This window comes from Vombatus ursinus, unplaced genomic scaffold (assembly GCF_900497805.2).
Source record: "Vombatus ursinus unplaced genomic scaffold, bare-nosed wombat genome assembly UNPS02014781.1, whole genome shotgun sequence".
NCBI lineage: Eukaryota > Metazoa > Chordata > Mammalia > Diprotodontia > Vombatidae > Vombatus > Vombatus ursinus.
In genome coordinates this window covers 31,063,776-31,087,617 of record NW_020954559.1, presented here as the reverse complement: position 1 = coordinate 31,087,617, position 23,842 = coordinate 31,063,776, and the positions used below count along the sequence as shown (strand labels likewise).

Below are 23,842 nucleotides of genomic sequence, written 5' to 3'. Positions count from 1 at the left end.
CAGGCCACATCAATCAACAGTTTTCAGGCAAGCAGTAGAGCTTATCACAGTGGAGACGGTCCTTGTATAGATGTCCTATCTGAGAAGTGCATCGCTATCCGAGGTGCTGAAGCTGAAACTAGCTCAAGGACTCCAGTGGATATAAACAGATACTGCAGTGACCTTTGGTAGGGATATAATGCTGACCAAATCTCAATAAGTTTCATTGTTATATGCTAGGACTAACCCTTCTCACCTGGAAAGATTAACAATGTAAGGCTTTTTTATGATTCTATTTTCATTAGAAAAAAAGAAAGCATACCACTTTCATTTAAATTTTAAATAGGCACTCTAGCCTCTTCTTTTCCTGTGGCTGACCCACCACAGAACCTAGGAAAGTACAGACAAGGGCAGTATCATATTAGACTCTATATTTGTGCTTTGAAAACATCACTGGCCTGAGAGTTCCTTTCCTAGATATAGTTGCAGGGCCACATTTTATTTGGTCTTAATTATCTGCTGTCTTAGCAACTAGAGCAAATCAAAACAAATCTTGTTCTGGCTATGTTCTTTAGCATCTGAGGCAGACCTTCTTCTCTTAAAGTGGGAGGCCTGTGGTGATCAAAACAAACCAGAGGCAGGGCTTCCCCAGTAGTTGCCTTTTTAAGATCAATAGAGGGACCTATGCTTCTCATACTCTGAGAATTATAGTGAAATCTCTGAGGCTGGGGGGAAGAATGTTACTGGATGATTTCCTCTATAATATTGTGTTATTTACTGGGATAAAGTACGATGAATGGAAAGAAAAGGATAGAATGGATAGAAAAGACAAAAATTAGGTCTTGGAGTTTTTAAGATAATTTTAAGCCTTAGAAAGTATGAATGTTTCTTTTATAATAATTTAAGCCATGCATCTTTCATTTGCATGAACCTCCCTTAGTAGCTTGAATAAAGATATATTTAATTGTGCTTTCTGAGTATTACAACTTGAACTCTTTAAACACATTTAACACATGGGTTGTGTTAACTCATGGACTGAGAGGGCTGTTTGGATGAAAGTATGTTTCTTTTGGATTAAGTCAATTATCCATTCCACTTTTTACATATTAGTACAGCTATAGGGCAATGCTTTTCATTTCCTCAACTGCCTTATCACCACTACACCAGATGCAATGTTTTACATATGTGACTTTATGGAGCAGGGGTTATTATAGGTTAAAAAAAATAACCTTGTGATAGTATGTTCTATTTCAGAAAGATTCTTTTTTTTTAATGTTGGCTTATGGTATGACAGGGAGTCATGGGAACTCAGAACCTGAAAAGAGACACATAGGCAAGTAGCAACTACAGCAAGTGACCTGCACATTTGTAAATCTCTGTCAAACTGAACAGTAGACAAAGGCAATGGAGTTTGTCTTTATCACCACCATCACTACACACAGACAGACATGCCCAGCATAATAAATGACAGATCACTTTGACTATGACTTGACATTTCTACAGGTATTTTTTAATGACAAGATATTTTTATTGTACTTAAATTTAATAAACACTAATTATTGATGAAAAAACAATTTGGGATGCTTCCAAAATAAATTGATTAATATGTAATAATATTAAAATTATCTTAAATATTTTAAATACTGTTGCTATGGCAGAACAATGGTTTCTCTGAAGTGCTTAAAAATAGACTCATATGTTATATATATGTATATATACATATATAATATTATGTCTATGTGTTTATATATATAATATACACACATATAAATACATATGTACAGAAATATATATGGCATATATGAATTACAAAACAAACTTTAAGTGTACATAATCTTTAAAATTTGTATTTTTTTAAAATTTGTATTGATATAGCTTTCTAAGTATTCCATTAAAAGCTACAATTGTGGGGAAATTATTATTAAAGTTCATGTATAGGATATGCATCATTATGTATAAGCACAATAGATTATGTGAACATTTTCCTTTTTATGTAACTATGCTGTCATGTTATATTAAAATTAAGAATCTCCTATTTCTGTCACATCATACAAATACATTTAAAAATCAACATTCATTGTTTTAGTAATTTTTAGCAACACTAGGTATATTAAAACTACCAACAATACAAGCTCCAAACAACATCATATTTAATTTTTTAAAGAGATTCAAATCTACATTTGATAAGAAAGAGATTTCACATGGTAGCTGTTTACTTTATATTTCCTGAGTCTGTGACATAGTATCATTGTGTAATTTTTATGGCTTTGCACTATAAGTTTTGTTTTGACAACACCAAGATTGGGAATCACTGATAACCAGGACTCCTTGTTAGAAGAAATTAGGATATGTTCTTTCTACTGTAGTACACATTTAACTATAAGATGCTTTGCTATCAAAATAAATCATTTACACATATGAAAGTTTTTAATATCTTAAGAAAGTAGCTGCCTTTTTAAAACAAGTGAAAAGGACATTTTTTTATACGTGGAGCAATATGTTGACAAATACAGAATTGATAGAAACTGTTGTCTATGTCATATTGTTGCTGTTTTCATTCTGCTATACATAAGGTTTCAGTTGAGTAGCAAAACATGTAACTATTACTATCCTGTAGGATTCTGTACCATTCAAAAAGCATACTAGATAGGAGTATTCATTGAGGGGAGAACACCTCAAATCAGTGCTACATGCAGACATGGCCATCATATTGCATTCTAAACTGCAAAATTATGCAAGTACATATTATCTTAATATATTTTAAGTTTTGTTATATAATACTCTCTCTCTCTCTCTCTCTCTCTCTCTATATATATATATATATATATATATTTCTTCTTTAAAACCATAGCTTGGGACCTCTTTGGCATGCCTTCAGTTATACACCAGGAAGAAAAAATAACATGCATTTAGGGACTATTGATGTTAAAATTAGAGAGAAGCTTTTGTAGCCAGTGATTCTGTCTTCATTTGCATGGCAGTCAATGAACTTGAGTTATATGTTTACATTCTAACCAGAGCATGGTGTCACATATGGGTTTGTTCTTTCAAAGTCATATGCTTTACCAGTGGTCAGTATTTGTAGATTTTGTAGGATTTCTTATTTTGTATTTCAAGTAGAAGCAGATTGTGATGCCTCTTTAGATTTCTTAGGAAGTGCCTCAGATTATAGTTTTGATTTATTGCATTAGTATTATGTACATGAGTAATGGCATGTCATCATATTTCAGCGGTATGATTTACCTTGGTTATCTCAGTAAACTCAAGAAAATACTGGCCAGTGCTAGATTTAGAGAACAAAAACCTCATTTTGTATCTAGATTTTGCCTTACATTTGTAAGATATGGGGATTGGATGATTAAAATTTCTTCCACCTCTGAATCTATAATTCTATGCTCTAAGTGAAAATGGTATGCACATAGACTTTGTCTTTGTTAACAGATATTTTGACCTCTGATAAGGTCACTGTAGTACATATCATCCATTCCTCTATATATACTGGTTGTTTTTGAAATTTATGTTATAGCTTTAATCAACCTTTGAGTTGTTGTTTTTCTTTTTAATTTAGTTAGCCTTTTGGTGCTTTTTGGAACTTTTTTGCAGAATCGATCAGCTCAGTTTTAATATACTGCATTCGCATTTTTTAATATTAAAACTATCAAATTAACTATTTTGGTCCAGTTTTTTCCTCATTATTCTAAGGACTTAAAGTTAATTTTTTTATAGTCAACCAAGTATTTCACTGGATTAGATTTTTAAATAAAGTTTGTGATTCTTTTATCTAGGGAGAAATCTAGGCTTTACTTTTGAGATAGACATCTTTTCAGAATAAAGATTGTGAATAGTTAAGTGTTTGGAACTTGGTCATATTCATATCTATCTAGGGCATAAGAAACAAGATATTTAAATTTATGCTTCTGTATATTTGTTTTTATGAAAACTACTTTTATTAACTTGTAATGATAGTTGACATTCAAGATGAATGGAAGAACTGAAGCAAAGCACTTTAAGTAACTCTTCCTCTCTCCTTTTACTACTCAGATTTTTTTTTTTAGTGTTTCTTGCCATAATGAATTAGCTAGGTAATTTCTTCAATTTTCTACTTCATTTTATCTCTTTAAACACAATATGTATACATCATTAAGTGTGTATTCTTTTTATTCCCACTGGTTTCATATGTTTATATGAAGTGATTATCAAATACTTTATTTTAAAAGATTATAATACTTCATTTGATCCATGGTCTTATCAATGTTAGATGCCTCCACAGTCAAACAGATGGTAACCAATTCATTCCATGTGATCATTAAAATGGACTAATGATATTTGATATTTCTCTAAGTTCATTAATAGTCTGTGTACACCAGATGTTGGTAATAACCAGAGTGGAAGATCCTTCTATTTCCTACCTTTCAGTGGAATAGACTAGTCCTATCTGATCATCCAACAAGTGAGAAAGGTAAGCAAACAATAAAACAGTGGTACAGATAAGAAGTCACTTAGGAGTTGGAAGCAGAGCTGTAGGAAAAAAAAAGATGGAAAGACTGGTTGGAAATGAGTAGGAGAGGTGATGTTAAATGCAGTGTGGACTTTGGGAGAAAGCATGACTGTGCGTCACACACACACACACACACACACACACACACACACACACACATATATATACAGTATTGCCTAGGACCAGCAGAACTTTGGATAATGATATGAAAGAAGAAGAGCACATGGAGATTAGGAGCTAGATGAGTTGCAGAAGATGGCATAGCAAGGGAATAGGGCTAATAGGGGTGTTTATTTTGCAGGATTGGGTTATTCAGATGATACACACCTAATAGACTGACATAATAAAATGGGTTGGTTGCCAGTAAGCACTAATCAACGTGGGTGATGGAAAAACAAGTATCATTTTAGTAACACGGCCAGATGGAGAGATAAGCTCATTTAGATTATTAAGTAGTACTAAAAGAGACCCCAAGCAGTGTACTTCCAATTGTTTCCCCTTCCTTTCTTGCATTTATTGAAAAGCATTCAATACACGTTGACTTTTTGAATAGTTTTAATTCTGAAGAGAGAGCCTCTTGATTTTCTGTGTGTGAGTGACTATATATCCTGCAACATGACTGTATTTCATATTCATGGGTTCTAATCATTCACAAAATCCTTGGAATAAGGTCCTTTGCAAGACATTAATATTTTCCATTCATTCTGCAGAGATTGGAAAGATATTTTTAGCCTACTTTTCAAAATGTAAGGTCAACTGGCTAATATTGACAAACCACTGTGGATGTGGACTGCTAAGTGTTCACAGATTGATAACCAACTTCACTTGGAAATTAATTTCTAGTAGCAGCCTACCATTTTCTGTTGTGTATGCAAGTGATGGTTACTTTAGCCATCTTTTGTTATTAACTCTAAAGGTTATAAACCTTTTTCAGACTTGGAAATTTTAATTTTCTCTACTAGAAAAAAGCAAATTAAGTCACAATGCCAATAATAAGAGTATTTTTTTTTCCTAGAGCATTTTCTTCCATTTTAATTTATTCTATTGCTTTAATTTTACAGTTTTAAAATACAGAAACCACCATATGCAATGTTTATAATATACTCTTGGTAAGAAACAGCCTCAGATTCATATCTTTCATTGCTTTTGCAATAGGAAGAAAATTTCTGATTCAGATGACTTAAGTGAGGAAATAGCTGACTTTTCTGCAGAGGAAATTCCTTTGGATTCATGCACTTATGATGAAAATGTCCTTAGACTTTTGTCTATAGTAAAAAAAAAAACTTTCAAAGGTTACTTTTGAACCTCCAAATATCACCATGTGCCACCTATGAGACATGAAAGACTGCAGTGACAGAGTTTCAGATGTAAAGTGTGAGGGTTGTGATGTACACTGAGCTGAAAGGAGTTGAAAATACATGATCTACATCACTAAAAATGTAGCGGGAAATAGAACTGAATTTGGAGTTAGAGGATATGGGTTCAAATACCAGTTCTGCTACTTATGTGTGTAATATTTGCCAGAGGTGAAGACTCATGAAGATCCTCATTGGGAAAATGAGGGAATTGAACTAAATGATTGCTAAAATTGCCTTCATTTGTAAATCCTAGAATGTTTAACATGGACTCAAGGAAGTAACCAATTCTCCTCCATACCCCAAAGGCTTCCTCCACCTTATGTTGGTGAGATATAAGATTTAAAGGAAGGAGGGGAATTTCTTTCATTCCACACATTAGTAAACAATCCTAGAGGTTAGCTGTCATCAGCTGTTACATCTTTACGTAAGTTGAAGGGCCACTCCTGGACACAATTGCTAAGTAGACACATTGGATTTTAGGGCCCCTTTGCTTTGTTTTCTGTGCTTACACTGCTCTCTTTCAGTTACTATTTCCTTAAACTCTCAGTATCTCTATTCTTTCCCCCACTTCCTTTGATAGCTCTACTTCACTGTTACATCCCACCTGTTCTGACTTCCTTGAACAACAGTATCTCAGCATATTGTCCTAGGAATCAGAACATAAACGGAAGGATTGTGACAGATCTGGAGCAATGTTGAGACCCTTGAAATCTGAGAAAGATGGATAGGATTTGGAAACCATGTTATAAGGGGCTAGAGTAGATATAATTATGAATGGGCAACTTAACAGTGGCATACATACTGTAGGCATCAGAAGCAGGGGAAAGACATTGTGTATATGTGTGTGAGGCTCTGGGTGTGGTAGGAGCAGTTTTTAAGGTACTATGTTGGGGTTAGAGAATAGGCATTCTCCTATAGGCCTTAATTCAAAAAAAAGACCGAAGGAGGAACAATCCATGAAAATCGTTTTTTTCTTTTTTGTGAGGCAATTAGGGTTAAATGACTTGCCCAGGGTCACACAACTAGTAAGTGTCATGTGTCTGAGACTGGATTTGAACTCAGATCCTTCTGACTCCAAAGCCAGAGCTCTATCCATTGGACGACCTAGCTGCCCCCAATCCATGAAAATCTTCAAGATTTTAAGTACGCATTGTCTGCTTCATTGTTTTCAGTGACTTTGTATCATTTGACTTACATATCTATATATTGCATACATGCCTGACCATTTTGGCAGTTGTGACTTTTATGTCTAAATATATACAGACAATACTAATTTTAGTGAGGGGATGGGGTTCTTTTTAACACATAAATAAACTGTAGTATCTTTTCTGAGCATTCTCTTTCAGACTCCTTTCACACAGATAGTTTGGGGTCCAGGGAACAGCTGACTAGATTCTAGGGATAACCCTGAGAGATTTTCACTTCTAACATTATCACTCATGAATGCCTTTCTATGTGGATCCTGACCCAATATCAATTTATCAGTTGATACAAATAGCTTTTACAGAGGTATGTTGAATGAGAAGCATATCAAGAGCAGAAGTTCCAAAACATCCCCTAACTTAGGGAATGGAATGTGCACATTCTCTTTTATTACACACAGTCAGTCTCTAGGAAGAATAAACTCTAGTTTAAAGTGGTTGGTACAACACATTTCTTCCCTTAGGTTGGAGGTGCATTCTCACTCTTGTCCACACATACATACTCACACACACACACACAAGATCCCTGGGGAAACTAGAATTAACTGAGAATACTAAAGGGCTGATAAAGACCTGAGGCATACATATAGCAAACACATATGATCAAGAAGATCCTTCTAACTCTGGAAGTCTTTTTTTCTCTGTTTAGAGTACCCATCAAGTTCACTCCTGGGTGTGGTATATGTGATGGATAAATCATTCCCTTCCTCATTTGGGTTAGCTCCCTGAAGAACCTGTTGCCTGGTTGGTCCACTGTTGGACTGGGTCAACCAATTCATTCATCAGGATTAGTTCTTCAATGTATTCAACTAGTGATGTTTCTGGCTCTGATGGTCTTTGCTACTGACTCCAGTAGTTGAGGGCATCTCAGATGCCTCTTGTAGACTTTTGAAGCTCATAAAGCCATATACTGCTCCATTCTATCTCCAGACACTCATTCAGCAAATAAAAGGAATTTAAAAAAAAAACACAAAGAAACAGTAATTATGCACTCAGGTAAACAGAGAGCTTGAGGATGAGGGAGATAAGACAGCCACTGTCACTGCCCTCCCCCAACCCAGAGATGCAGAGCAGTTCTTCCTCTTTCAAAAGAAACCAAAGAAGAGAGAATCAAAAAGGGCCGGGGTGGGGACATCCTAGTCTTTCTGGTTATAATTAGGTGGGTTAGAAAATAGGTTAATCTTTGCTGGACTTCACTTTTCAATTCTCATACATTTTGTTGCATCTTCTATGTTCCGATAGTAAGGAATTAAACTTAGGTGGCTAGCAAACTAATAGGCCTACATCAAACCCACTTTAGGTTGCTTATATTTCCAATTGTGACAATAGTTTTTTATAGAATTCCAGAGAATAATGCCAATATTTACTTAATTATTAATTAGGGATACTAAAATAAATTTGAAAAATTCATTATGCTGTCTCTCACATGTGAAATAGTAAATTGACTTCTTAATATAAAAGCATAAACAATTAACATGTATAAGTGTGTTGTTATAAATTATCTTCATTACCAAAAAACTTTCTTGGGGGGATTTATATATTCATAGAAATCAGATTTACTGAAAAAATGCTTCTCTTTGCCATAAAATATCTAAAAACAAAATCTAATTTCAATGCAAGATTTTTCCATCATCCTTTTATTCCTGTATTTTACAGTGTGTACACATATTGAAAATAACTTTTTGCAAACCTGAGTGTGGAAACCCCTACTTAAAATTTCTTATCATTTTTATAATAAGTAACCTTCATTTACAAATGCACTTAAAATAGCCCGAGTTTTGAATGGTAAGAGCCTTTAAATTTGACGTGTATGTAATATCAACATATGTCATATCAATAAATAGAGAGGAGTGTATAGCCTATTTAGGTCTCCATGCTGAAATAGAAATCTAAAAGTTAAGGCTGAGATTAAAATGTTCACACTTTGATAAGTTGATAGATCAATGGTTCCATGGGTGTGAGTATTTTCTCCACTAATGATCATCCTTTACTTCTCATCCTGTGTAATTCTTACCCATATTTTCTTATAATCTTCCAACAAGGATGTACCCTGTCCTAAAAGTGTCTCATTCTTACTTCAACAGATCTCTAATCTTATCAGTATGGACACTTGATCCAGACCATCAGTGCCTTTTAATGCTGTGATTCCTGTCTATGCTGCTCCATAAAACATTCAGAGAAGACCTCTCCAATATCAAAAGCCTTCCTCCAGCTTTTCAATATTTCACAGATAACAACAAAACACTCTGGCTGTCCATCTGTTATCCTTCACTCTCAATAAGTGAAGACCACTTCCTGTTTTCATTATCCATGTTTTTGATGGTATTTTTTATACCATGTTTCTGCCACATGTTATCATTGGTAATAAACCACAGCCTACTTAAATTCCTCATGTTTCTCTCCATTGTACTGTGGGTCACCTGCAATTTTGATTATGCAGAGTGTTTCATGATTTGCAGTCATAGAGCATCACTGTGAGAATGAATAATGATGTTTAAAAAGACAGGCTTTGACAGCAGGGAGTAGCTTGTGATCATTGAAAGCGTTATGAAATTTCCCAAATGTAAAGCCTACTCATCTTTTTATGAATATTCAAAGCTAGGCACAAGTCACTGTCCATCTTTTGTGTTTGCACTAGATGAACATAATAATAGATGAGCTCCATGAGTCTGACTCAGTGGGTTGGTCTTGCATTCCTTCTAACTGCATGTCACACATAGCCCTCCTAGCTGCAATTTTCTCCTTCCCTACTAGTTTCATCTTATAATTTATCTCCCCATTCTATAGATAAGGGATATGAATCCTGGCAATGTAATTAATTGCTCAACAAAATTTCATTCTAACCATACAATTGGGAGTTCGTCATAATGGAGGTTGTCATGTTTTGAAATATAATGGGGGGAAGAAGGAGTAAAGGCTAGTTCTTATGCTTGTCATATAGGGTGACTCTCTCCTTCCCCCAAAAATTAATCTCTTTTGTCATCTTGTTAGGTTAGATTTTCAAGAAATGAGAGAGAAGAGGAGATTGCTTCTTCTTGTACCTACTGAGCCACAGCTAAAGAAGAAAAAAGTTTGATTTCATCCTCCTAGTGTCTGTAATTGGTTCCCAATCAGAGTCACACTTGAAGATCAACTGCCTGACAGGGATAATGAGCTTGGATATCATATAGGGATTTAAAAAGGGCCATAAGATATATTTAAACTTCAGAATCATAACTGTTCTGGTAGAGCTTTTAAAGTCTATCTGGGAAGGAATTGACGCTTATAAAAAGGACAATTTGAGACTGAAACCTGTTCAAAGTAGTATTCCTATAACACACTATAAATACTGGAGTAGTTGCTATGGGCCATTAGGCAAGGAAAGAAGTGGCAAGGTAAGAATGGTTTGTATGACAATGGCTCTAAGCCATAACCAAAGTGAAGTACTGAAAATAATAATATCAGATAAGATTTAGTGAGCTCTGAATTTACTTGTGATTCTATAAATCAGAGAATCATTGTGGTATAGTGAATAGAAAGTTAGTGTCAAAGCCAGGAACACCTGAGTTCAAGTGCCAGTTCTGATACACACTGGCTTAATATACACCTTCTCATGCTCTTGGAAACTATAAACCTATAAATTACATTGAAAGTGACAACTTGCATTGGTAGAGGTAATTTTGTCACCCAGGTGTTCCCTTACCAATAAAATCACAGCTCAAGTACACATCCCTACAAATAAAATGCATTTGGCTATAGGTTGGACAACTCTGTAAGTTTTGTATTTATGACAGCCGTCCCTATTGGTTTCCAAGAATATGAATTTCTGAGGATTATTTGAAAACATGAATAATTTAAAATCACTTCAATCAACTCTTTTTTTCTTTTACATATTTTTTCTTTATATATTCTTTTCACACACAATATGTATGTATTTAGTTATCCTAACAATAATACCCTCAGGGAAAAAATTGTTATGAAATATACATAGCCAACCAAATAAATTCCCACATTGTCTACGTCTGAAAACATATACTTTATTCTGCATTTTGAATCTGTGACCTTTCTGACAGGAGGTAGATAGCATAATTCATTATTGGTCTTCCATAATAATGGCTGGTCATCACACTGTTCAGAGTATTTAAGTCTTTCAAAGTTATTTTCTGTAATAACCTTGTTTTTATTGCAGACGGCAATGTCTTGAATTATTAAACCCTGAAACATTATAGGAATACCGAAATGAGATCCATAATTACTCAAAAGAGTGTGGCCTAACTATCCATACAGGAAAAAGAAAACGAATGAAGAATGCCTATCTATCCATTTAAGGAAATATTATTACATGGATGGCTAATAGAGATGAGGTACACACACACACACACACACACACACACACACACACACATACCAAATGTAGACAGACTGCACTGTTGAACAATTGACCGGGCCTAGCGTTGAATAGGAATACCATCATCTCTCAAGAATTGAACTTTCATACCACCTAGCAAGTCATGTAGAAGTTCATGGTGAATGTGAGTTTAATATGAGTCGACATATTGTCACAAGGAAAACTTACCCAGGAGAAATGCTATGAAAGACTTCAGAGAGATGTATGACTAGAAAATGAGGTGGACTGGTCATGGAGTAAAATTGAAGGAAAACTTATGGACAACACACACACGCTCCATTATTCAATACATAAAGTCAATAGATCTAGAGGAAGGACCCAAGACTGTTGGGCGTGCTACTTGTGCCAGATTTGTGTGACACATTGACAAAGGGATGAAGGAACATGTATGGATTGAAATCTGCACAGATCCTGTTACAGAGTAGGTTTTTAATAAATGCATGTTGATTAATTGATTGACCACCATTGGAAAACATGATCTTAATGAGAAGGTTACAGATTCATTGAAGTATTCAAATAATGAATGAACAAACAGTTGGAAACAAACCAATCAATTTCATGGCAAGTGAACTGTGAGTAGTGTGCTTGACTAGATATTTGACAATAATTGAATAAAATAAGAATGAAAATTTCCATTTAATTTTATAAAGTGAGACTGACAAAATGATTGTTTACTTCTAAGAAGTTTTAGAGTGACAGTATGACTGTAAATGAAACTGAAAAAAGTAGAAAATTAATTTATATTTCAAAATCACAATTTTCAATTTCCCATTTCATGAAAGAAAAAAATCAGAAAAGAACATTCAGATTTTGTAATAATAATATCTAACATTTATATAGTGCTTACTATGTGCCAGGCACTGTGCTAAGTGCCTTACGATTATTATCTCATTTGAACCTCACAACAATTTTAGGATGTAGGTGCTATAATTATCTCCATTTACCTAGAGTTAAATGAGGCAAACAGAGGGTAAGTGACTTGCCCAGGGTTACAGATTGTAGATATATTTGAATTCAAGTCTTCCTGACTCCAGGTCCAGCATTCTATCATCTGATCCAGTTGTAAAAAAGTAAAATCATTCTAAGGACCCTATACCTCTCTCTTTGGGGATCAACTAAGAAAATTATTATTGTTATAGAGATATACCCATTGTATCACTCTTAGTTTGCTCAGAATAGCTGGTCAAACTCTAGATATAGTCCTTTGTAGGGAGTTTTCACCCATTCAATGTCTAGCTGCATACCATCACTGAAAAGAGTCAACATTAAATGTATTTGGGTAAGAGGTCACTATTGCTTATCTTCATTGACCTGTTAGCCAAATTTTTGTGTCCCCTAATTTGACTACATTTATGAAAACAGAGTAAAGCTGAATATTGAGGCAAGTACCTAAATAAGGCAATTTGATATGTGCTTTTTTACTTAGAACAATCTCTAGAAAATTTTCTAGTAAAAAGGAGTTACTAATGGTTAGCAGGATATGATTGACAATAATATTACAGTTCAGGAAATGATACTCTGTTCTTTGATGTTGAAATTTAGTTAGAAAGAAGTTATATTTTCTCATTGTTTTCACTTTAAGCTGATAAATGCTGAAGTTAAATCTATAAATTTGCATTTATTTCATAATTTAATTCTATTACCAATATTACATCAGTATGACAAAAGGAGGTAAGCAAAAATCAACCATTCACCTTCATTTGCATTACAAAACTAAAGCAGATGTATTGCAAGAGATCTCACCTCTGACAGGCTGGATTTTGAAAAGACTTGTATTTTCATCTAACTGTATTAATATAGCTTAATGCCCTAACATTTAAAAATATATTGATTCAATTTAAATGATGGAAACGAGGTTGTGATCTTTAATACAATGGGGGGGCACAAAATGTTGTTTTAAAGGTCTCATTTCCTGTCCTTGACTGATTATAATAATTTGCTGCTGTCAGACTAATATTATTTCAGTCCTTTGCTATACCCTATGTTGGCTTGATCCCATTTTCTTATTCTATTGATTTTTTTCTGGCATACCATGCAAAATATGATGTCCCTAATTTGCTAAGCTATCAAAGGAAAATTCCCAAAGGGCTATTTAACAAAATTCATCTGGCTCCTCCAAATAATTGTTTGGGGCCATTCTATAGTGCTAGCCCTATGAGAACGAGCAGGTGAAGACACAGAGTTCAAAGAACTGTCAGCATTTCAGAGAATGAATTTATTTTCTCAGTCAAACAGATCACAGTGATTGCTTGGAAAGGATATGCTAATTGCCATCCAGATGCATTAAAGGGTGCTGCTGTACAAAGAACATTTTAATAACTTAAATTGGTATCACTGGCACTGCAAACATTTTATCATAAAGTTATGTGTGTTGCAATGATCATTGGCATTTATATGACACTTGAATATCTGCAAAGCTCATTATATACAATATATTATTGGATCTTCAAAATACATCTTGGAAGTAGGTACTATGAGCATCATCATCCCCATTTTAATTCTGAGGAACCTGAAGTTCAGATACACTAACTGATTTGTTTATGCTCAAACAGTAAATGTTAGAAGTGGAATTTGAACTTACATTTTCTTGACTTCAAGTCTAGGTCTCTTTCTGGGACACCATAGTGCTTCTCCATGAAAAGGAGAGAATATGTTATATGGAAAGACTATATAACATATAACACAATATAATATAAGCAGCATAATATAGTAAAAATATAGTATACTATAACACTATACTATACTATGCTAGGAAAGGCTAGACTAGACCATTCCATACCATACCATACCACACCATACTATACCATATCATACCATACCATACCATACCATGTCATACCATACGTATCATTCTGTACCATACCATACCATGCCCTACACAATATAATGTCCCATACCATTCCATACCATACCATATCATTCCATACCATATTAATATCCATTTGATAAATGAGGAAATTGAGGCTCAGGGGTTAAGAGGATGCTCAGCTAATAAGTTATCAGTACCACAAAGTAAATACCCTACTAATTTATACTATCCTATGTTATACCATACTATAAATGTCCTACTAATCTATATTATACTATGTTATACCATACTATAAACTTTGCTAAACTACTAAACATTACTAACATAAATGAATACAGTATAAGCTATACTAAACAATATTCTATTTTATTATTTTTTAGGTGATGTTGAAGCCTGAATATGTTACTTCTTTTGTAATTTCAGATCTGAAGTCAAATAAACATTCTATATTAACATTTTGACTACCATTTGGTCCCAGGAAAATAAACTAAAAGCACTTGTTAAAAGTGTAGTATATGCCAAACACTGTACTAAGTGCTGAATAAATATGTCTCATCTCCATATAAAAGAAAAAAAATTGAAGGGAAATGCAGATTATTGTTAACCAGATACTAACTGAGAAACCCTCGGTGGCTGATATTTCTTTTCATGCAAATCCACTTTCTATCTCTTCCTGAAGATAATATTTTACTTTGATATTTGGAGCCAGGACAGTACTGGACTTCCGCTCTGCTTCCTATGTGAAGTTGTTCCATTTAACTTAATAAGAACACACTCACCTTTCCCTTTAAAAAGGATTGTCTTTATGTGAGACACTGAAGAAAGTGATTATAAACTATGGTTTGGGGGCATTTTTTGTTGTCTAGAAGTGTATTTTTAAGACACAGACACTGATACATACCATTTTATTTGAACAGTCATCCTTATGGGTAATGAGGGGGGCAATAAGCAAAAAGTGGGGGCAGCTAAGTGGTGCAGTGGATAGAGCTCCGGCCTTGGAGTCAGGAGGATCTGAGTTCAAATATGACCTCCGACACATAACACTTACAAACTGTGTGACCCTGGGCAAGTCACTTAACCCCATTGCCTAACCAAAAAAAAAAAAAAAAGCAGTAAGCGTCAATGTAATTGCATAGAATCTAGTAATTTTTTTTAAAAGTCCATACTCTTCTTAGAAATATCTGTTCATTTGTGAATCTTTACTTAGAAATTATTATTTTTTCAAAAACTAGCCTTATCTGATTTACCAAACACTTTTTAGAAGACTTATGATCCTTTGATGCTGCTGGTCAGGTCAGCCGTTAGAGAACTGGTAAGAAGTTCTATTATCTTAGGCACTCCAGGGACCAAATTAAGTTCTGATACAAAGAAAAAGCAATCTAAAGACAGTGTGGTATAATGGAAACAGTGCTTAGAGCTTGAGCTAAGAGAACTGGGTATTTACTTTGTGGTAGATAAGTTATTAGCTGTGGGTCCTCTTAACCTATGGGAGCCTCAATTTCCTCATTAGTCAAATGGATATAATAATACTTGTACTATGTACCTCACAGAGTTGTTATAAGAAAAGTTATTTGTAAGTGTTAAAGAAGTATATAAAGATGATTAATTTATATAATTTATAAGTCCACAGAATGTAGGAAAGAGCAAGAATGCTTGAGCAGTGAGGCTGGTGAAAAATAAGCAGAAAAACTCCTTCCTTTGTTCCCTACAATTTAAAAGATGAATCAAATATGATAATGCTTTGTTTTTTAAATTATTTTTTAAAAAGCGCTCCCTTTTAGTGAACAACATATGCTACCATATCATGGCAGAAATGGATCAGCATTCTTGTTTGTGGCATATTATTGCTTGGCCTCTTCAAACTTTAATAAATGGTTTAACTATCTGCTTGTTTTTAAAAAATGCTATTTTTAAAGTGCAAGATTCATCATTTTGGAAAGTTCCCCCAAATAAACATCTTTTAAGGTTCTTTTGTGTCAGAGAGCTGGGTATGACGGGGAGGAAGCTTCCTGGATACGTGCCATGGTTTTATGACTCTAGGACATTCTTTGCACAGAGTCTTCTTGAGCAGTGAGGCTGGTGAACCAGTCTAAAATTTCAAGTGTGATTAAGTGGCCTAGGGGGCTGAGAAATGAAACAACTTGCTTGTGGTCAAACAAGTGTCAGACACTGACCTTGAACCCCTTTACTATGTTATGCTGCTTCTTATTAGTTAATTAATTAGGAAAGAAGTAATGCTTTCTTCATAATCTTTGTCAAAATGATAGACTCCTTAAAATTATTTGCATCCATAATGCTCCACGATATTTAGTAAATATTTAGGGATGTATTTGCATATCTAACTGCCATTAGTAAGATATCAGATGAGAAAATTCTAACTTTATTTTTTTTTACATATAACCAAAAGTCATAGAAAACTCATTATGTTCGATTATTGCATAGGTTAAGTATATTTTAAATTAAGTAAATTATTTCTCTCAGCTTTTCTTTCAAAGTACCTTTAGTACAAAAGTAAACTTTGAAGAATTTAAAAGCCTTTAAAAATCATTATATGGCAGCACCAATTATTTATTATCATCATTATGATAAAGCATAGCAAGTGAAGGGGGCTAGGAATGACCTCTTGCAGTTAAAAGTGAGACTTAAACATAGTCTTAAAGATAGGCAAGGATGATATCATCATCATTATCATCAATAATAATAGGTAACATTTACCTAGTATTTTAAGGGTTACAAAGTACCTCATAAATATTACCTCATGTTACCCTTATAACAGCTCTGGGAGGGAGGGACTGTTACTAAACTATCGTTACGGTTGTTGTTCAGTTCTTTCAGCTGTGTCCAACTCTTCATGACTCCACTTGGGTATTTCTTGGCAAAGATACTGGAGTGGTTTGCCATTTCCTTCTCCGGCTCATTTTATAGATGAGGAAACTGAATCAATCAGAGTTAAGTGACTTGCCCAGTATCGTGTAGTGTCTGAGACTGGATTTGAACTCAGATCTTCCTGCCTCTAGGCCTACTGCTTTATCCACTGTGGCACCTAGTAGTGAGATTTAAATTCAGGAGTTGCCCCTAATAAAATATTATTAATCTCATTTTACAGATAAGGAAACTCAAGGTGGAGCAAAGAACAAAAAGTATTCTATTTTTTAAATTTTTTTAAACATTTACACATTAATCATGTTGTGAAAGAAGAAATAGAACTAAAAAGAAAAGCCATGAAAAACAAAAAAAAAGTGAAGATAGCATGCTTTCTTCTGCATTCAAACTACATAGTTATTTCTCTGGATAAGGATAGCATTTTCCATCATGAATCTTTTGTAATTGTTTTGAATCATTGTATTGCTGAGAAGAGCTAAGTCAATCATAATTGATTATTGCACAATGTTGCTATTATTGTGTGTAATGTTTTCCTGGTTCTGCTCACTTCACTCAGCCTCCTTTCATGTAAGTATTTCCAACATTTTCTGAAATCTGCTTGTCATTTCTTATAGGACAATAGTATTCAATTACATTCATATACCACAACTTGTTCAGCCATTCCCCAATTGATGGGCATTACTTCAATTTCCAATTCTTGGTTACCACAAAAAAAACTGCTATAAATATGCTTGCACGTTCAGGTCTTTTTTCCTTTTTTATGATCTCTTTGGGATATAGACCTAGGGGTACTATTGCTAGATCAAGGGGTATACACAGTTTGATTTCCCTTTGGGCATAGTTCCAAATTGCTCTGCAGAATGATTGTATCAGTTCATAACTCTACCAACAATGCATTAGTGTCCCAATTTTCCCACATCTTCTCCAACATTATCATTTTCCTTTTCTGTCATATTAGCCAATCTGAAGGTATGAGGTGATACCTTAGAGTTTTTTTAATTTCCTTTTTTTCTAATCAATAGTGATTTAGAGCATTTTTATATGACCATAGATAGCTTAAATCTCTTCATCTGAAAACTGCCTATTCACATCCTTTGAATATTTATCAATTGAGGAATGACTTTTATTCCTATAAATTTAACTCAGTTGTTTATTTATTTGAGAAATGAGGCCTTTGTCAGAATCAGTTTCTGTAAAAATTATTTCCTGTCTTTCTGTTTTCCTTTTAATCTTTGTTGCATTTGTTTTGTTTGGCAAAAACTTTTTTTTAATTTAATGTAATTAAAATGATCCATTTTGCATTGCATAATGTTCTCTATCTCTTGTTGAGTCATAAATTCTTCTCCTCTCCATAGATTACTGTAGTCAATTAATACTGTGTCTAGTTTATTCCACTGATCCACCACTCTATTTCTTATGCAATACCAATAATTTTGATGATTGCTGCTTTATATTACAGTTTTAGATCTGGTATGGTTAGGCCACTTTCCTTTGCCTTTTTTCATTAATTCACTTGATATTTTTGGCCTTGTATTCTTCCAGATGAATTTTGTTGTTATTTTTTCTAGCTCTATAAAATAATATAGTCTTCTCTTACTGCTAAAGCTAACATTTTTAGTACAATATTGAATAATAGTGGTGATAATGGGCCTCTTTGTTCCTCCCCTGATCTTATTGGGAAGGCTTCTAGCTTATCCTCATTAGAGGTAATGCTTGCTGATGGTTTTAGATAGATACTATTTATCATTTAAGGAAAGCTCCATTTATTCCTATGCTTTCTAGTGTTTTTAATAGGAATGGGTGCTGTATTTTGTCAAAAGCATTTTTTTCTACATCTGTTGAGAAAAATCATATGATTTCTATTGGTTTTGTCATTGATTTGGTCAATTATGCTGGCAGTTTTCCTAATATTGAACCATCCCTGAATTTCTGGTATAAATCTCACCTGGTCACATTATGCTGGTGATAGATTGCTGTAATCGCTTGGTTAACATTTTATTAAAAATGTTTGCAGCAATATCCAGTAGGGAAATAGGTCTATAATTTTCTTTCTCTGTTTTGGCTCTTCCTGGTTTAGGTATCAACACCATATTCATGTCATAAATACAATTTGGTAGGAATCCTTCTTCATCTATTTTTTTCCAAATAGTTTATATGGTATTGGAATTAATTGTTCTTTAAATGTTTGGTAGGATGTACTTGTAAATCCATCTGGCCCTGGAGATTTTTCTTAGGGAGTTCATTGATGGCTTGTTCAATTTCTTTTTCTAAAATGGGCTTATTTAAGTATTTTACTTCCTCTTCTGTTAATCTGGGCAATTTATATTTTTTGTAAATATTCGTCCATTTAACTTAGATTGTCAAATTTATTGGCATACAGGTGGGCAAAATAGCTCCTAATTATTGTTCTAATTTTCTTCTTCATTGGTGATGAATTCACTTTTTTCACTTTTGATACTGGTAATTTGGTTTCTTTCTTTCTTTTTTTAAATCAAATTAACCAAAGGTTTATCTATTTATTGTTTTTTTTTCATAAAACCAGCTTTTACTTTTATTTATTGATTCAGTAGTTTTCTTACTTTTAATTTTATTAATGTCTTTTTTAATTTTCAGAATTTCTAATTTGGTGTTTAATTAAGGATTTTAAATTTGTTCTTTTTCTAGCTTTTCAAATTGCATGTCCATTTCGCTGATCTGCTCTTTCTCTCTTTTATTCATATAAACATTTAGAGATAAAATTTTCCCCTAAGTACTGCTTTGGCTGCATCCCATAAATTTTGGTATTGTTGTCTCATTATTGTCCTTCTCTTTGATGAAATCATTAATTGATTCTATGATTTGTTGTTTGACCCACTCTTTAGGATTAGATTATATAGTTTCCAATTAATTTTTAATCTATCTTTACATGGCCCTTTATTACATACATTTTTATTGCATAATGATCTGAAAAGGATACATTTAATGCTTCTGCCTTTCTGCATTTGATTGTGAGGTTTTTATGCCCTAAAACATGGTCAGTTTTTGTGTAGGTGCCATGCACCACTGAACAAAAGGTATATTCCTTTCTATCCCCATTCATTTTTTTTTTCAGAGTTCTATCGTATCTAACTTTTTTGTAAAATTCTAATCACCTCTTTAACTTCTTTCTTATTTATTCTGTGGTCAAATTTATTGAGTTCTGAGAGGGGAAGGTTGAGATTCCCCATTAATATGGTTTTGCTGTCTCTTTCTTCCTCTAACTCAACTTTTCCTCTAAGAATTTGAATGCTATACCATTTGGTGCATATATGTTTAATATTGATATTACTTCATTGTCTATGTTACCTTTTAGCAAGGTGATCTATTTTTGCTTTTGCTTTGTCTGAGATCAGGATTGCTACCCCTGCTTTTATTACTTCAGTTGAAGCTTAATACATTCTGCTCCAGCCTTTTACCTTTACTCTTTGTGTGTCTCTGCTTCATACGTGTTTCTTGTAAACAACATATTGTAGGATTCTGGTTTTTAATCCTCTCTGCTATCTGCTTCTGTTTTATGGGAGAATTCATCCCATTCACATTCACAGTCATGATTACTTACTGTGTATTTCCCTTCATTCTGTTTTCCCCCTGTTTATAGTTTCCTTTCTCCTTTCCACTTTCATCCTGTCTCTCCTCACCAGTGTTTTGTTTCTTACCTCCACCTCCCTCAGTTTACCCTTCCTTCTGTCACTGCCTCCCCCTTTTTCTCCCTTCCCCTCCTACTTACCTATAAGATAAGATAGATTCCTTTACCCAACTGAGTGTTTATATAATTTCCTCTTAGAGCCAAATATGATGAGAGGAAGGTTCAAACAATGCTGACCCTCCTCCCTTATTTCCCTCTACCATAATAGGTCTTTCATGCCTCTTCATGTTATATAACTTACCCCATTCTGCCTATCTCTTTCCTTTTTGCCCAGCACAACCTTTTTTTTGCCCCTATTTTTTTATCATCACATCAAAGTCAACTTATACTCACACTTTCTGTCTGAGTCTATTCCTCCTTACTGCTCTAATAGAGATACAGTTCTTAAGAGGTATAAGTATCATTTTCCCATGTAGGGATATAAACAGTTTAATTTTATTGAATATTGTGTTTTTTTTTCTTTCCTGTATACTTTTTTATGTTCTCTAGAGTCTTGTACTTGAAGATCAAATTTTCTTTTCAGCTCTGGTCTTTCCATCAGGAAAGTTTGAAAGTCTCCTATTTCATTGAATGCCCATCTTTTCCCCTGAAGGATTCTGAGAGTTCTTGAAACCATGGGATATAAAGAATGGCTGAAGGACATAGGAATTATTTAGCCTGAAGAATTAAAGACGGTGGATTACTTGATAGATACCTTCAAATATTCCAAGGATTGACATGAGACCATAAATTTAGATCTGGAAGGGAACTTGGAGGACTTCTAATCAATCTCTGTTATTTTTTAGATTAAGAAACTGAAGCCCCGAGTAGTTGCCAAAGCTTATCTATGTAGAAAGCATGAAAGTCTAGATTCAAACCCAGATGCTCTAATCTTAAATTTAGAAAACTTTCCACTGAACCGCACATATCAAAGATGGATTAGACATTTGTTTTTGCTTCAGAAGGTAGAACTAGTGCAGTGGGGGAAAGTTTGGAGGCAAACTTCAACTCAGTATAAGTTGTAAGAATGAAAGTTGTCAATAAGTGGGTTTGATTGCTTCTTATGACAGTGAGTTCCCCATTATTGAAAATGTCAAATAACATCTAGATGACAAACTATGAAACATCACATATTCAATTTAATAAACATTTGTTAAGGAATTGTGGTAGATGTCATATCTAAAGAGAAAGAGCAGTTTCTATCCTCAAGAAGCTTAGATCTTATTGGAGGACAGAAGAATGAATAAGTAAATAAAGATGATTTAAGGAGTTTTGTTGTTGTTGTTGTTGTTGTTGTTGTTGTTGTTGTTGTTTTGGCAGCTGTGTAAAGGATGGATTAGAGAGAGGAAGAGATTGGGATTAGGGAAAACAATTAGGAGACTGTTATAGTAGTCCAGGGCAGTTGGGGGGCCAACAGTACAACTAAAGAGGGAATTCTTGTATAAGGCTAGCAAATAAACTATAGGTTTACTAGGATCCTTTGCAATTCTAAGATTCTGTGATTCTACCATTGATTAACAGATTTAGAAGAAGAAAAGAAGTACTGCAGCATGAAGAAGTGGTGAAGATGCCACTGCTTTATGCTAAGCTATTGGAGCTATGTTGCATGCAGTAATTTGTCTTTAAATATGTTATTCAACTGAAATGATTTTTAAAAATACTCTCAGCTTATCAGGTTAAGACATTATGTTCTTAGATTTGAAGAAAGTCTTTAATCCTGGACAACAAAAGCAAAGAATAAGAGATAGAGAGTCAAATACTAGGATTCCTTCTTTTAAAACTGTCTTGTCAAGGCCTTAGGAATGTAGAGGGAGAGGTGTATTAAAGCATAGGAGGACTCTTTGTAGCTTAGTTAAGTCAGTTACAGCATGGTAAATACTAGATTACATCCCCCATTTAGGCTAGGTAGCTTCACTTTATTCCCTAGAATGTACCTCTCTGACTCTAGCCAGATGATTCCTGAATGTGTGTTATTGGTTACAACAGCAGGACCAGATAAAAGAGTACAGATGGATCACTGCACATCTCTTTCCACTTCTGGGAAAACAACTCAAAGCACCTTGTCCTACTAATAGTGGGTCAGTAGCATCATATTGGCTTATAAAGGAGAGCATGTTAGTAGTCGTACATCATCTGGACTTGGAGTCAGCCCAAGGTGATAATAGATAGTTTAGCAAACATTTCCTAGCTCTCCAGAATTTATACTTTCAGAACAACCTATGCCAAGAATAGAGCCAATGTCTTCATAAACACAAAGTTGCCTTGCTAAGCTATATACTATTTCCCATATACTTTTGCTGCCTTAAAATAAAGCTTTCTCTGGAGAATTTTTCCTCTCTAATTCAAACATATTCAGAGTTCTGTCTCTGATTAAAAAAAGTCCATGAACAGCTTAATTCTACTCCTCCCCCAAACCAAATATTACATGGTATACTTATAAGCAAACCAAGTCTAACACATCTATAGCCCTTTCTGAATGGTCTTTATGAGAAAAGGATCTGTATTACAATGTCAAGGTCTGGTTTAAATTAGGCTAATAGAAGCTAAGAATATAGTCAGACCAATCTTACCCTTCATTTGAAAGTATATTCATTCCATTGTCAAACTATCAGCAGTTGTTGGATTTCTTCAAATCAAAGCATGATTCATATAATTACTGTATTATGATTAGCTTTATTAAAGGACTGAAGATATTCTAAAGGTTTGTGACAAATGAGAGGAAAATGAGGTGTGAAGAAATAGTTTTCAGTGAAAACTGCTAAATCTGAATTTAAATTGTAGTCATTGTCTGTCCTTCTCTGAGCAATGTTTGCCCAAAAGGCAAGACTGCTGTTCTGGTACTCGTAATTCCATTGTAGCATATTTGAAGGAAAGCATCTAATAAGGAATGCTGGTGTTTCTTCTGAGGAGTCCTACAAAAAGTTTTGACACATGATGAAGTGACTTTTCAACTTCATGCTTGTCATGAAAAAATGCTTTTTGGGTTCTCTTTTGTTGATTTTCTAAGATTTGGTTGAATATTTGAGGTTTTTCTAAATTTATTGTCAGTCTGTACTTGATTTCAATTCTCAGGCTAATTCTCA

The 23,842-nt window shown here is 34.0% G+C and overlaps 1 protein-coding gene across 1 annotated transcript in view; it reads left to right on the top strand.

The window, feature by feature from the left end:
• Nucleotides 1-23,842, top strand: part of LOC114046320 (transmembrane protein FAM155A-like) — a 726,009-nt gene that overhangs the window by 1,783 nt on the left and 700,384 nt on the right. The gene's annotated exons all lie outside the window — the stretch shown is intronic.